This window comes from Branchiostoma lanceolatum, chromosome 16 (genome assembly GCF_035083965.1).
Source record: "Branchiostoma lanceolatum isolate klBraLanc5 chromosome 16, klBraLanc5.hap2, whole genome shotgun sequence".
NCBI lineage: Eukaryota > Metazoa > Chordata > Leptocardii > Amphioxiformes > Branchiostomatidae > Branchiostoma > Branchiostoma lanceolatum.
In genome coordinates this window covers 6,568,850-6,583,170 of record NC_089737.1, presented here as the reverse complement: position 1 = coordinate 6,583,170, position 14,321 = coordinate 6,568,850, and the positions used below count along the sequence as shown (strand labels likewise).

The 14,321-nt window shown below is 41.2% G+C and overlaps 1 protein-coding gene across 1 annotated transcript in view; it reads left to right on the top strand.

The window, feature by feature from the left end:
• The first annotated feature begins 386 nt into the window (after positions 1 to 386).
• Positions 387 to 14,321, top strand: part of LOC136422319 (protocadherin-15-like) — a 39,742-nt gene continuing 25,807 nt past the window's right edge. The window contains exon 1 of the mRNA XM_066410019.1: positions 387 to 498. The gene's annotated coding sequence lies outside the window, so the exon portion shown is untranslated. The remainder of the gene's footprint in view (positions 499 to 14,321) is intronic.

Here is a 14,321-nt window from a genome sequence, read left to right as displayed (position 1 = left end):
ATTATGGAGATAGCGTAACAGTGGCACTCAGCTAATGGCTTATCGTGGACTGGAGGCTCGCCAGGGGTATGCGTAGACACCAGACACGAGTTAAAGGGCCAGCACTGGATACAGTGCACCAGTGAAGTTTTTACGTGCCCAGGCAGGGCAATAATGTGAAGTACTGTTTTATACCGTACTTTCTCAACCTTGTGCGCTTCTGTCGTTTCTAATTTCTTGTCATGCGTCAACATTCTTGTACCCACCTCTCTCTCTTTATCTCTCTTTCTCTCCCCCACTCTCTTTCTTGGTGAAAGACACAATGAAGACTTATAACATACAATACTGTCGAGGCCCAATTTACAACGTCCGTTAAACCCCCACGAGAGCCCTTCATGCCATTGACTCCACACCGGGATATCCCGAAAGACCAGACTATCACGCACACGAACCATTAGACACACGAGTAGCATCCTGCCAACATGGCGGTCTGCCCGGCACAGGTGTTCTAGTCGTGCGGTGAGTTTGAATCCTTTTCTTCCCTTTCCCCTTGTGTTTTCTTCTTCCCTTTCTAGTTCGAAATCATCTTAAGTCATGAACGGGATCTAGTTCATGTTAATGGCAGGCCAGGATTTGCGCTTACTGACAAAGTTGTTGTCCTTTTCTGTCCTGCTAGCCTTGCAGTGTATCTGTACCATTTATCTGTGGCACCATAGCGTTCTAACGAAAGCTTGTCACCTTTGCTGAAAAGTCACAATCTTTAGATATTGACAAAGAAACTGTTCTGATGTATTCCAAGCAGACAGATAGCACTGTGTGATATTTTAAAACCAGGACCAATATGCTAACAGAAATGTATGTGAAACACTGCTTCGTACGTTAATGATACGCTTTTACGGGAAATTATAATCGAGAAAGTGAGAAGGTGCCGAATGTATCGCATAACAGCCTAGAAGTACAAACATTGGCTTGACTTAAACTTGATAGCAAAATAATGTATTCCGTAATTCGATGCAATACCTTCTTTTGGCATCGGCGCAGCTTCATTTGCAAAGTTTATTTGTTATCAGTGCTTGCCATTTATTTCATCTAGATATGTTACTACGTTGACATTTCTGGGCATATTTTCGACAGTGTGTATTTGAAGGTGGAATTCGAATGGAACTGTTTATTGTACCTTTACACTGTTTACTGATGGGGTTATCGTACCCGCCTTTGTTTATACTGTCCAAGGTAATTATGCTAATGACCAGGTGCATGGCAGAAATCGGTAATAAAATGTAGGGTGATGGTGGGGAGGGGGCTGAAATACTAGTACTATTCAAACTTCTAGTCAAGGACATTATTGCTTCTAGTGTATCAATGCTATAGCGTAGCCCATCCAACGGCTCCAGTATAGTCGCTAACTTGCTACCCTTTATTGTGACAAGTATCACAAAAAATTGGGTCTTCACTAAAGACCGCTCCCTTTGCCATGAAAAAAGGATAGATCCCTAGCTTTGTTACTTACAGAAGACTGCCAAAAATAATTACTCAAGCAACTGGATAAAATTTTGAAACAGTCAAAATCTTATCCAGTCGCTTGAGTAATTATTTTTGGCGTATCTTACTACCTGGATCTCTAACTTTCGTCAACGTATCACAGAACACTGGTTTGCAATGTTTGATTTGAATAAGCTTTGGCTGTGAATGTAATGTTGCTGTTTCCTAATAGCTAACTTGGAATGGATGTGATACAATTATAAGGACATCATCTGTGTATTCCCCCTGTCATCGCGGCAGATGAGCGGATGACACACGACGCTCTATTTCTGTCTATCTTGTCTTCTTCCGGCGCAGCTTCCTCTGGAGGAGCATTCCTTACAGATATGAGGACCTTGTAGTCTTAGATGTTTATCTTATCAAGACGTGTAGGAGACATTTCACATTTGGAGGAATCATTATGGGACATTGTTGCAGACAGTTCCAATTACTACTATTGCACTTTGAAAATTTCTCTTTGCTTCCATAATTTAGAACGTTTTTAGGATAAATAATATCAAGAGATTGTGACCGTTTTCACGACGTGTTAGAAAAATCTGCAATACTATTGTCCGTATTATTATCATCGTTTGAACTGCATAACTATACGTACATACTACATGAAATCCAATCTTTAAGCTCACCTTAAAGCATTCGTAAAGGTAAATTTGAGTAAAGAAACGGAATTTTTAGACATGCTTTAAATATGCTTTCAAGTATGCTTGAATATCGGATATCGTGTAGGCTGCCCATGCATTTCTCTTCACGTTTAATAACTGGACGGTTTTCCATTTTTACTTTCCTTACATTTTATTATACGAGATGATCAAATATCCACGTGATGATAGTCTTTCCCGGATCAATCATTTTGACAGGGAGTCGGACTCAGATAAACCCGCCTTTCTAACGCTGTGTTCTCCGCGGCCATTGTTAACACGGCCGCCCGTATTGTGTTGTGAAATGATCTAGTGCCTCCAAAGTCGGACGTATCACGCTATATGTTCACAGACACAAAGTCAGCACAAAATACTTCGTACAATGGATGATGGGTGCATTTCTCCAAGCAGAATTTGGGCGGAAGGACCGAAACGTTTTTTTCTTTCAGGCTATAGGGCTTTTTTGCCAGCACATCTGATCCTCACGGGATATTTTAGAGTCAGAAAACGACGCGATCATTCCTCCCTACATCTGCTTGGAGATCACATTTCTGACCAGATTTTAAATATGCATGCTGCCCATGGAACATGATTGTAGATTTTATAGGAAAAACGCACTGCGAGGATATAGTATCAAATCCTCTCATATTTTGTATCTGCTTCCTCAGAGCTTACACACATATTTGTTAACAGAACTTTGCCTATTTTGTTGTTGTTGATTGGAAAACGTCCGGACCGTAGAGAGATTGTTACTCAGAAAGATGACGTGCACTTTGCGATCATGTTTTTGTCGCTACATCCGCTCCGACTGTTATTATTACACCGTGTTGTCAGTATGATAGCGTTTCGAAAGTTCAATGTATTTTACAATGGAAATAGCTTAACATTTGGTTACTTATGGCAGCGTCTCAAAGCTAAACGTATTATTTTCGATGAGTGACATCCTTGTTCAACCCTTGATCATTTCGTATCCATACATAAGTCTAGACTAAACATTTTTCAACATCGTCACAGATGCAATCAAGAAATCGAAGATCTCGTATCTCCCAGAAATATTTGTAGTTTTTGTGAATTTCTTGTTTTCTTCATTATTGTGAATTTTTCACAATACAAGGGCCAATTTGATATTGAAGTATGACAGCAGCATATCGGTGTGTGTAACAGACATACAATGTATACCAGGTCAAAGAACGCCATACAAAAACATTGTTTGTAGTTATATTTTCGATTGTCCCGTCAATGTCACGGGTATCTGTAATCGTTCTGTCAAGGGTAATTGGCTATTAGAGCTGATATGGGACGTTAATGGCCGTGACTTTGAGTGTGAAATGGCGAAGTGCATTCTATTTGCATTTGTGAAAAAAAAAAATAACGGACACCGTTATCATTGTCGGTCACAGACGCTGGTACAAAAACAATATTTTGACTATATTCTGTGTACTTCATGTTTTTGCGTTTCAGTTTGTTTATCATAATAATATTTTGGATATTATGTCGTCCATGATGCATAGATGTGCGAAGAAGTTGTTATTTCTAATAACACGCGGCAAAATAGTTTTATTCAACGACATGATTTTATGGCAATGTCCCTGTCAATGTTGAAGAATGTAATGTTCTTCTTATGTCCAAAATGGCGGCCGAATTTATTTCAGTCGTCTGATTTTTCAGGGGTCAACGTATTTAGCTCATCGGTACTATTATTTTGTCGTTTGTTGGTACTTTGTAGTTTGACCTATTTCCTAGAGATGCCGTGTTTTTAATAGGTGTGACCATGATGGTTCATGATGACCAAAGTCACCTTGGTATATAGCAACCCGATTCTGACTGACCGGACTTTTGACCTGTTTACAATCAGAGCGGTTAATCTCCAAGCAGATGTTAGGGGTAAAAATCGTTTTCTAAGCGGTCAGCTTTTCTCATAGTCAACTACTGCTCATAATCGTAGCAGTGGTGTAAGCTGTTAAAAAGTTACATTTTCGTGGCCGTAACGGGGCGATCATGTCGTATTGAGGTCATTGATAGAAATCTCTCAAACTAGCGTCGCGGTGGCGCAGTGGCAGGGTGTTTGGTCCAGAACCCAGAGGTCCTGGGTTCGAGTCCGGAGTCCCCTGATATGTCCCGTAGACGTTGTGCCAGGCACTTTGCACGACTCTCCTCACTTACGTTAGCTTCGGTTAGGGACGTCCCTCGGATTGGGCGTTAAATAGAGGTCCGGTGTTTGAGGAGAGAGCTATAAACCACTTGACGTGTTCGTAAGTGTTCCAATTGCGGCTGTACAACCTCTATACACATAAAAATGCCTGGTTTATAGCAGCCGTTTGAGAGGTTGACTGCATGTTGAGTGACGTATACATCTGTTGCGGTTCGGGGTTAGCCTCTACCAGGCTCCACAGGTCGCTGGAAAAATAGGAAAAATTCGGCAAATAGACAGATAACATACATAAGTCGCAAACTATACTCCTGGTCACCTAACTTCTCTGGAATGTTATCTGTCTATTTGGCGAATTTTTACTATTTTTTCAGCGACCTGTGGAGCCTGGTAGAGGCTAGTTCGGGGTTGATACGTTGTTAAAATGCATCGTCATGATTCTAGGGTTAAAGTTTGAAGAGATAGAATCTGTCAGACTGTTTTGGGAAACAGTTTGTCCTTTGTGTCTCTATTTCTGCATGAAGGCGTTACATCGCCTAACACTTTTCGACTGAAGCGCCTGAAATTGTCACACGGGTCACTGTGTAGAGTCCCCTCTACGCAGAACATCTTTCACCAAGACCGGTCCAACAAGTTGTCCCTGTCAAAAACAAGTTACTCACGCCGGATCTCTCTCCATGGGAGCCTCACAGTTTCTCTAAACAGGCTGAACTTTTGGTCTAAGCTTTCTTTGAAGGACTCTTAAGCCAGAAATTGGTGCAGACTGTGGTGATTTGCTCGTCTGAAAGAAGGAAGAGTCAGTAGGAATGTTATTTGTCATGTCGTTTCCTTAGAAACGTCGTCCGAACAAACAATGCGCGATCATGGTAATCTTTGGGAAGATCTTCAGAGGAAGGTCAACTTGTTTTGCTGATCGAGAACCCCCGGGCACTGCTTGAACAGACAGATTTCCGCTTTGAAAACCTGTGTATACCTGCTAGGAAATCCCTAATTTCCACGGGTTTCAATGAGTTCCCACAGTGGAAACGCGATGTGTCCCTTTTGGGGAACCTATGCACATCTGTGTAAACGGACCACTGTCGTGTACACTTTGTGTCCTTCGATGTAAACCTGTGCGCACAAGTGTGTAAACGTGTGGACATGTGTGGAAACTACATGTGTCGGCCTTTGTGTGCGAACGAGTGGTGCATAATTTAGCAGTAATTATCGCGTAATTATCACCTACTTATCTTTTCTTGTTGGTCTAACCGCGCGGGCCGTCCAGACACATCCGGGTACTCCTTCAAAATACCTTTTGTCATTGAAAGTAGTGTCGTTGCTATGCTACTACGCCCCGAACCCGTCCCCCCCCTCCGGGCACCCCCTGCCCCCTCCCAGCTCCCTCCCTTGTACCGCCTCGTCATACCGAAAGCACACGGAATCATTGTTCGTAAAGTTCATGATAGATTGACATTTATTCACTATTAGCGATAAACAACAACCAATACATTACAGCCGATATATTCTCTCAATTACATATATTTACATTTACACATGCAGTCTTTTAAAACGTTCACAGTTACACACAGACTAAGCTAACAATACCAAAACAAAAGGTGAAAACGTACGAAGTGTCTAAATGAAAATTAACAAAAGAATCCAGATACATCTAACATTATTTAGAAACATGTACAAAACTTTAACAAATCTATTAGGTTAACAACAGCTACATGCATTGATAATTTCGAATTCTACATGGATTTCAAATTGTTGTTGTCTACAATTCTGTCTAACTGCTGCCCTCTAGAGGCAGAAAGTCATCGTTTTCATCGAACTGAGGTAGTCAGGCTGAATTGTCCAGTGGTGCAGTAGTGTCGGACTTAAACCTAGCCTGGAGGGAATCATAGTACGTATGACTCGTCGCTCGTTGCTTTACTGTATCCAGACAGACACGCCGTTGTAATGTCCACATTCTTTATCCGACACGGGTTGAAAAGTCCGGGGCGAAGCCGTTGTCAAAAGTCCGGACTGTCTTGCTTTACCAAGGAGGTTATTTGTCCATATAACATCCGTGGCTTTACAAGGAAGTCACAAAGGTCGCGATGTTCTGTGTTCAAACGCCTAATGCATCAGTCTTGTCGTAGAATAGAAACCAAGCTCAAAATAATCCCAGGCAGGAGTCGAATAACCCACGCTAGTATCCAGACACAGAGATAGCAACAACACACATCTGCACACAACGACATAGGCTCCTCAAATACAAACTGAAAGATTTGAAAATGGTGACAAGAACCTTGATTGGTCCCTGCTTTTTAAACCACGTGCTAGCCGAGAAATACTATTGGATGTCCCTTTTTTTACTAGAATTTGCATTGACACAGACATAATTACTTGTGAAACACCGTGTATGTCTATTGCATACATTCGGTTTTGAGCAGCCTGATTACTGGTTTTTCACAGATTAACAATACATGCCAAGGACGGTGTAAAAACATGCGGCTGTGTCTTATAAATGATGACGACAGCCTGATAAACTAGTAGGTTAACAGTAGAAGTTGCAAGTAAATCGTTCTATCGACGATATAATCGGCGAGGTAATTAGAATACATCAAGTCAAATATATAACATGTCATGTTCCAAAACAACATTTCCCGAAAGGCAAAGGACGCCATTAGTGCAAGGTGAACATGTTATGTGTGTGTGTGTTGTACGGAGACGCGGACCTATGTCGATAATAGTTGAGTTCGCGTGTGACGTAGGTAATCTTTCTATGATCAAAGTGATACACATAGCAGTCTAGATTCATGTGACTTGAACGAACATCACAGTCGGGACAGAAATTAATACAGAAAGATAAGATTTACGCTCAGTTTTTTGTCGCCCTTGTCATAGAAACAAAAACCCAGACAGCACAATACACATCACATCGGTGTTTGTTTTTACAACGGGCAAATAACTATTTCACAAAAGCACAGATTCAAATCAACTCGTAGATCATAGACCCAAATACAGAAGATCACGAATGGTCGATAATAAACTAGCCACGCCGGCTATAGTGAGAATATTTGCTTGCAAGTTGAACCCTCTCTCCGTAGCCGACTCCCTTAGCATACTATTCAATCGATATATCCTTGATCTATTTGGCCAATTTGTACTATTATCCCAGTCATCCTCAGGGCCTTTTAGAGGCTATGTCGATGACGTATGGTCCAGGTTTGGGGATAAGGTTTAGAACCCAAATCACCCGTATATTTTATACCTATATACGTTTCAGTGACGTGAAACAAGAACTTCAATGTTAGATATCGAGCTCTGTGGTTTGATTTGGGAACAATGATATGCTAATTAGACTCCGCGTGGGTACGTCGTGTTGTCTTTGTTTACAACGTGACTCAGGCTTAGACAAATGGGAGTCAAAATTTCACCAAGAGACGCCAATATTTGCAATGAAAACGCAAAGCAGGCAATATGCTGGAGTTCTCCTTAATCAACGACTCCGACCCATATGTCAATGTTTATAAGAGTGAAATCATGAGAGCATTCGTTTTCAAGTGTTTTCAATACAACACCATGCCACACATTTAATGCGTTATCGTTTGGCGCCAGTATTTTAGGCTTTCCCGATTATGTAACGTATTAGACACGTATCAGGGGTTTACACAATTAGGTTTTAAAGAATCATAGGTTTACGTCATTTTACCCAGGGCAAAAAGTTTAAACAATTACTCAGACAAGGCGCTCCTTGCTCGAGGTAAATTTTCACGCACTTCACAAGTCTCTATTATCATGGTTAATTATTCCCGACACGAGATGTTTCATAAGGTGGGAAACTTTGGACACTTTGTGTGCACTTTTGTGTGCACATGTGTCCAATCTTGGTGACACGGGGGTAGGAAAGCCGTGTACACAGCAAGGAAATGTTGGGTTTCACCATAGTGCCCAAGCTTGCAAACTTGTGGAAATCTTTGTTTCCATGCAGTGGGGGTTTCTTAGTTCTTGGAAAGATAGGCTTCTTGAAAAAAATGGGCAGTCAGTAACGGCACGGTCGCATTCGTCGAAGGCCGTTGTACGATTTTGATGTCGATTTTTCAAGCAGGTTGTGACAGAACGTACTTCTCGACAGGGATCTAAGATAGCATTTTTCGCAACAAGAATGTTGTGCGATATATGCACGACCGTCCCAAGATTGCCTTCATTTTGAGATCGTACGACAATCGCACAATAAAAATGTGACCGGGTTGTCACGTTTCCCCTAACTTCTGTCAAACATTCGATTCGATTAAAAAAGCGTTGGGAGCCTTACAATCTTAACATTTCGTGTCCTGCAATGAAATAGAAATAACTATGACTGTTTTGTCTTAAATTCAGAGCACTACCATGAAAATTCATCTCTATTGTTCCGAAGTATAGCTTATATTGTTTTTAAAAAAAACTCATTGATTGTAGTAACATTATTATGATACAGTTACACCTGAGTTGATAGTAACATTATGTAAACACGTGTGTCTAAACGGAAAAAACAACCCCAAAACCCGTTTCGCCCGAATTCACTCTACTTCACGCCAGTCTAGACCAGTAATTGTAAACTCTAAAACGTTCCTACTGTAATTACCGTAATTTTCACCTGCACACGAGTGTTGAAAAGTGGGATTTACTAAAAGATTACATGGACCAGTTTTCCCAACGCCCCGCCATTTTAGATTTTGTTTTGTACTTGCATTTGTTAGACGCTAGTGCAGTACAATAAATACAGTACAGTACATTCCAAGGACATTTGCATTGAAACACTGTATTACTGTAATATCCATGGTTATTTCAAAGCCTTTTCTGGTGGAGTGTCTTGTGGTCTTTAGACATAGTAATTAAGATGTATAATTGGAAAGTTTATGAAATAATTTTCTTGCTATTTGGTTTGTGGGTAGACCAACAATGGATGAGATTGGTTTTGGTTCCCCTGGCGACTATCTTTAGAACTGCAATAATCTGCAGTTGTATTGCTAGGATTTTTTTGTGTGTGATAGCAAGGTCCTTGGTGATAGGTAGCCTTCTTATTTTCATTTCCGTTTCATGAATCCTCATTAAAGATAAACAGCGTGGCTGATGACGATCAAATAGGTTTTTACAGAGACACTGACCGCTGTTTTGTTTAGTAAACCCTAACTCAGGTGAAACAACAACACGTGTAGTTCGCGATTACCGTGATTTCACGCGTATTTTTACGGGGATCTACGCGAAGACAAAACCCAGCAACCGGACACCGGGCGTCAAATAGGCCGTCAAATTAACACAACATTCTCAGGGAAAAAAGCAGCGGCGGTTTGATACCGTGTTATTCTAACACTAACACTTTGCGGCAACAATAAGTGATAGCTAAACAACTCATTCGCCACTAAATGTGAGAAAAAGCGAAGGTTAAAAAGCCATCTTGTAATCCTCAAAGAACATATTTCTGATTTAGTTATGCAGAGACAAGTCTAGATGTGAAAAATAGCAGCCGCGATTTGATACCGTGTTATTTTAACACTTTGCGGCAACAACAAGTGATAGGTTTAAACAACTCCTTTCCTCTAAGTATGAGCAAAAGTGTGAGTTAAAAAGCCATCAATATGCACTTTGACGTGATTTAGATCTTATCCTGACTTTTAGCTTTTACAGTTCAACATACTGCATACCATTTTGTAAAAATAGTTAAAAATTGGACGAAAAGAGAGAATATTCTGCCAGAGAAGTTGACCTTCTATAGAAGTATTGCAAACTTGCGGGAAACCGTACTCTCCCATATCTGGAAAACATTCCCATATTTGGTCAATTTCTACTATTTTGCCTTGCCCGCAGAATGGTGTGGTTGAGACTATATCTTTTATGAGAAACAAGTTATTTCGTTGGACTGATTTCTGTAGTTTTTCACAGAATCAGCTGTTAATGGTTATATTGCAACGAACGACTTGTCACGTCTTGGACTGAATATCCAAGGCTGTCTGAAACTATTGGATGAAAGACTCTGGCATATGAATAATTGTATGAGAAAAACGAATGTTCGCACAAGCTGTGTGCGACACATTCCAGTGATATTGCCTGTGGGTAGAATTAAGGCATGTAATAAGTCGGCTGAAGCACCCCAGCTGTGGCCGGTAGTACACACACGATACCGGCCGGACGGCTATATTACACCTCACTAGAATCCCATCTCTCACATCTTCAGGAGGTAAAAAGCGTGACATGTCACCCTGGAAGGTGTGGAGATCAACAAGGTAAAGCGACCTTCCTACCACCTGGTACAACGATCATCCATTCATTAAATCATTCATTCATTCAGTCAGTCATCTCTTTCTTAATTTTTTCCTTCCTTCCTTCCTTCCTTCCTTCCTTCCTTCCTTCCTTCCTTCCTTCCTTCCTTCCTTCCTTCCTTCCTTCCTTCCTTCCTTCCTTCCTTCCTTCCTTCCTTCCTTCCTTCCTTCCTTCCTTCCTTCCTTCCTTCCTTCCTTCCTTCCTTCCTTCCTTCATTAAATCACTCATTCCTTCATGCATGCATGCATTAATCAATTGATTGATGCATCCATTCATTTACTCGCTCATTCGATTCGTCCGTCCATCTCTCCACCTCGCAAACTTACCAACTAGTCTTGTAAGATGTATCAAGAATACAAAACAGACAATACTACAATTCTGGTCTTATCAAGCCGGACTACGGAGGTGTTTTGTTGTATACATTCACATCAGGCCTTCTCTGTGAGATAGGTACTTCTAAACAAACCAGATACACGCATCCAGAGATACCAGTCTACTCAGATACACCCTAATCCAGCCCAGTGTTGTTATTAGCATTACATATCTTACACTCGCCTCGTCATCTGAAATATTCACATGTAGTTCCTCGTGAACACACCGCAAACATTGCGCAATGCGGGTTATTTACTTTTCTGTCTACCACATGTGATCCTACATACAATTCAAATTTCAGCGTTATACACGCTGGGAAAATGTATAGCTAGGAAAATTCTTAAAAACTATTTGAGGATTTTCAAAAATTCTACAAATCAATCAGTTGGACTTTGTCAAGCTTTGATTGTTTACTAGTAGTATCTGTAAAACTGTAAATGACAATACAAAGTTTTTTTTGGTGTCCGCAAAGTTATATGCTACAAAATTTCTTGGTGTCGCTACATAACTTAACCAGAATCTGCGGATGAAACCAAAAATTAAGAAAGAAGAAAAAGAAAAACCCTCGCGGTCATGCGTTATGCAAAAAAACACCCGTTGGAATTGTCGGGTTAGTGGATCAAGTCGGTCAATGACCTGTACAAAGTACGAACAACTCAAGGACAATTGTCTGCACATATTTACCCATACTGACCTAGTATATAGGCTACAGAACTGGAGCCAATCAAATTATGTACGGACTTGTCATTTAAAAGTAATATGTGATATTTGAGCAATTGTTTAACGCTCTCCCTTCTGTCTAACATCATAACCAACACAAATTTGGCACCAAACGGCTAGCATAAGAGGTTGATGGTTTAGATAGATTTCGCTCAAATTTGAATGGCTTCTCCTGAATCTTCGTTTGAACTACAGTTTGTCCACCGGACTCCATTAAATTTATAACATCTAATAATAATACAGCCAATTATTGTAGGGATAAGAACGTATAATGGGATCTTTAATGAATGATTTGATTGTATGACTTGTGATACACTTGTCGACATGGACCGAAATATCATACACTCGACGACGTCACTGCGCACATGGCTAAATAAACCCCTTTAAAACAACTCATGCGCACCTGTAGAAACATTCTGAAGTGTCAGGTGCAGTCTTAAGATCAAGATCTTTATCTCACTAAGGAAACATCCCCAAAATGTTAGCCTGTGGCGTCCGTCTAATGATTAATAGCTTCTCAATTCCCCATGCTACCTTTTGCAATAAACCCAAAAGCCGTCTAGTCTCTGGTGACATTTTGTGATCCCAATAAACAAATTTGTGCAGTAGTTGTGTCAAGACAAGGTCGGGTTAGCCGCGACTGGTGACAAAGCAACGACCCAATTATTTCATTATCCTCCCACTTAAGCAAAGTATGTCGGAAATGTTCGTGGGAAAGTTTACTTAATTGAAGAAAATTTCCACGCATGACTTTGGCCGGAAGGTTTGTCAGGATACACGGAACAGGTGGACGTGTTTTTCGTTAAGACCTCTTGACTCGGAAAGTTTGGGTTGAGAATTTGTTCATTTGTAGTATATGTAATTCGGATTGTTAAAGCTGAAGGTCTCTATAACTTTATATTTTTCCATGACAAGTCTTTGAAGAAATGTGTGTGGTACAGTTGTTCAGCTTGTAGCGCTTCGAATTCGTTCGAGGCACATAGGGCTGCAAGTTTCCTTGCTGTTTCTGTAGCAGGGTTTATTTTGATTTCAGGGGTCGCTAGCCCTTCCTCTTTCTAACGTGCTCGAGCCACCTCCTCGAACACGCCGGGACCCCCCTTTTACGACCCTTCCGAAAGACGAGAGCAGTCCCAACCTGACCCAGGATTGAACCGGGGTCTCCTAGTTAACTAGCTGGAGACAGGAGTTCAACTGTGAGGCTGCTACTAGTTGAGCTACTATGACATCCCTAGAAATACGTGTGTAGATGCCATTAAAAACCACTCGTAGATAAAAAGACGTGCAAGCAGAGACGACACCATACATCTGCTTGGAGATGATATGTAGACCCCTGCACATATGCTTTTTCAAAAATAGCATCAGGTCGACTGACATCTGTTGACGTTTTCTATCTGACATCCGGCGGGCTGAGTTCGGCTCTACCTTATCTTAGGAGAATGTAGGGGGAGGAACAACATGGATTGAGACAAAGTGATATAAGTGGGTCATGAGAACTATATGGAAATGGTGGGACAAGTTACTTTTCTTGCTGTTTTTTGCCTTAATTTTCATCCTCATCTTTTGTCTTTTTCCTGTAACGAGTTCCTTCCTTCCTTCCTTCCTTCCTTCCTTCCTTCCTTCCTTCCTTCCTTCCTTCCTTCCTTCCTTCCTTCCTTCCTTCCTTCCTTCCTTCCTTCCTTCCTTCCTTCCTTCCTTCCTTCCTTCCTTCCTTCCTTCCTTCCTTCCTTCCTTCCTTCATTCCTTCCTTCCTTCATTCCTTCCTTTCTTCATTTATCGTTGCATCTCTTCTTTGCTTACTTCCTTTCTTTATCTATTCTTCATGGCTGATAACGAACAATATCAGAGAAGAGACCAGGCTTTTAAGGTATTAAAACACACAAAAGAAAGATAGATCCACACCACTTATGTTGTCCTGAATACCAGGCAAACCTCATCATGTAAGTGGAAGAAGACGTTGGTGGTCCTGCCTGAAGTGGAATGCCCTAGCGGTCGAGCCAAATTTGGCGCAAACATTCCATCATGTCAAGTTGAATTGGGAAATGCATGCACGGTTGCATTCCACTGGAACAACAATCTAGCTTTATCTTCATGAAAAAATTCCTGCGACACAGATACTCATAGTTTCTATAATAATTATACTACAAATGGTATCAATTTGACAATCGACTTGGGATTTTAAAGTGTTATATCTTAAAAGTTAAGCCTCCGTCACACATTTAGGACTTTCCCACGACTTAACTCCCGACCACTCCCCAACCAAGGTCGGCGCTGTGTTGGGAGTAGCCTGGAATCCATCCTATTCTAGCTCCAGTTCGCTTCTCTTTGATCGCATCCAAGCAGAATATAACTTTCCCGACTTTGATTTTTCAATGATGTATTGTCGGCTGGTCACGGTACACGCCATCCTCGCCAACCAACTCCCAACCACAAATGACCTTGCTCACGACTAACTCCCAACCATGGTCTGGAAAAAGTCGGGACACCACGATAGCCTGTGCCGTGGAGAGCATAACTTCAAACACCATTTAGATTACATTGCAGATTATTGCACACTGTACTTGGGTACGTGTCGCTCTTAAAGCCCCCGTCACAAATAAGAAATTCAGCTCGGCTGACGTGTTGGCGAGCTTCAAATGGGCATTTTCGGCCGAAGTACG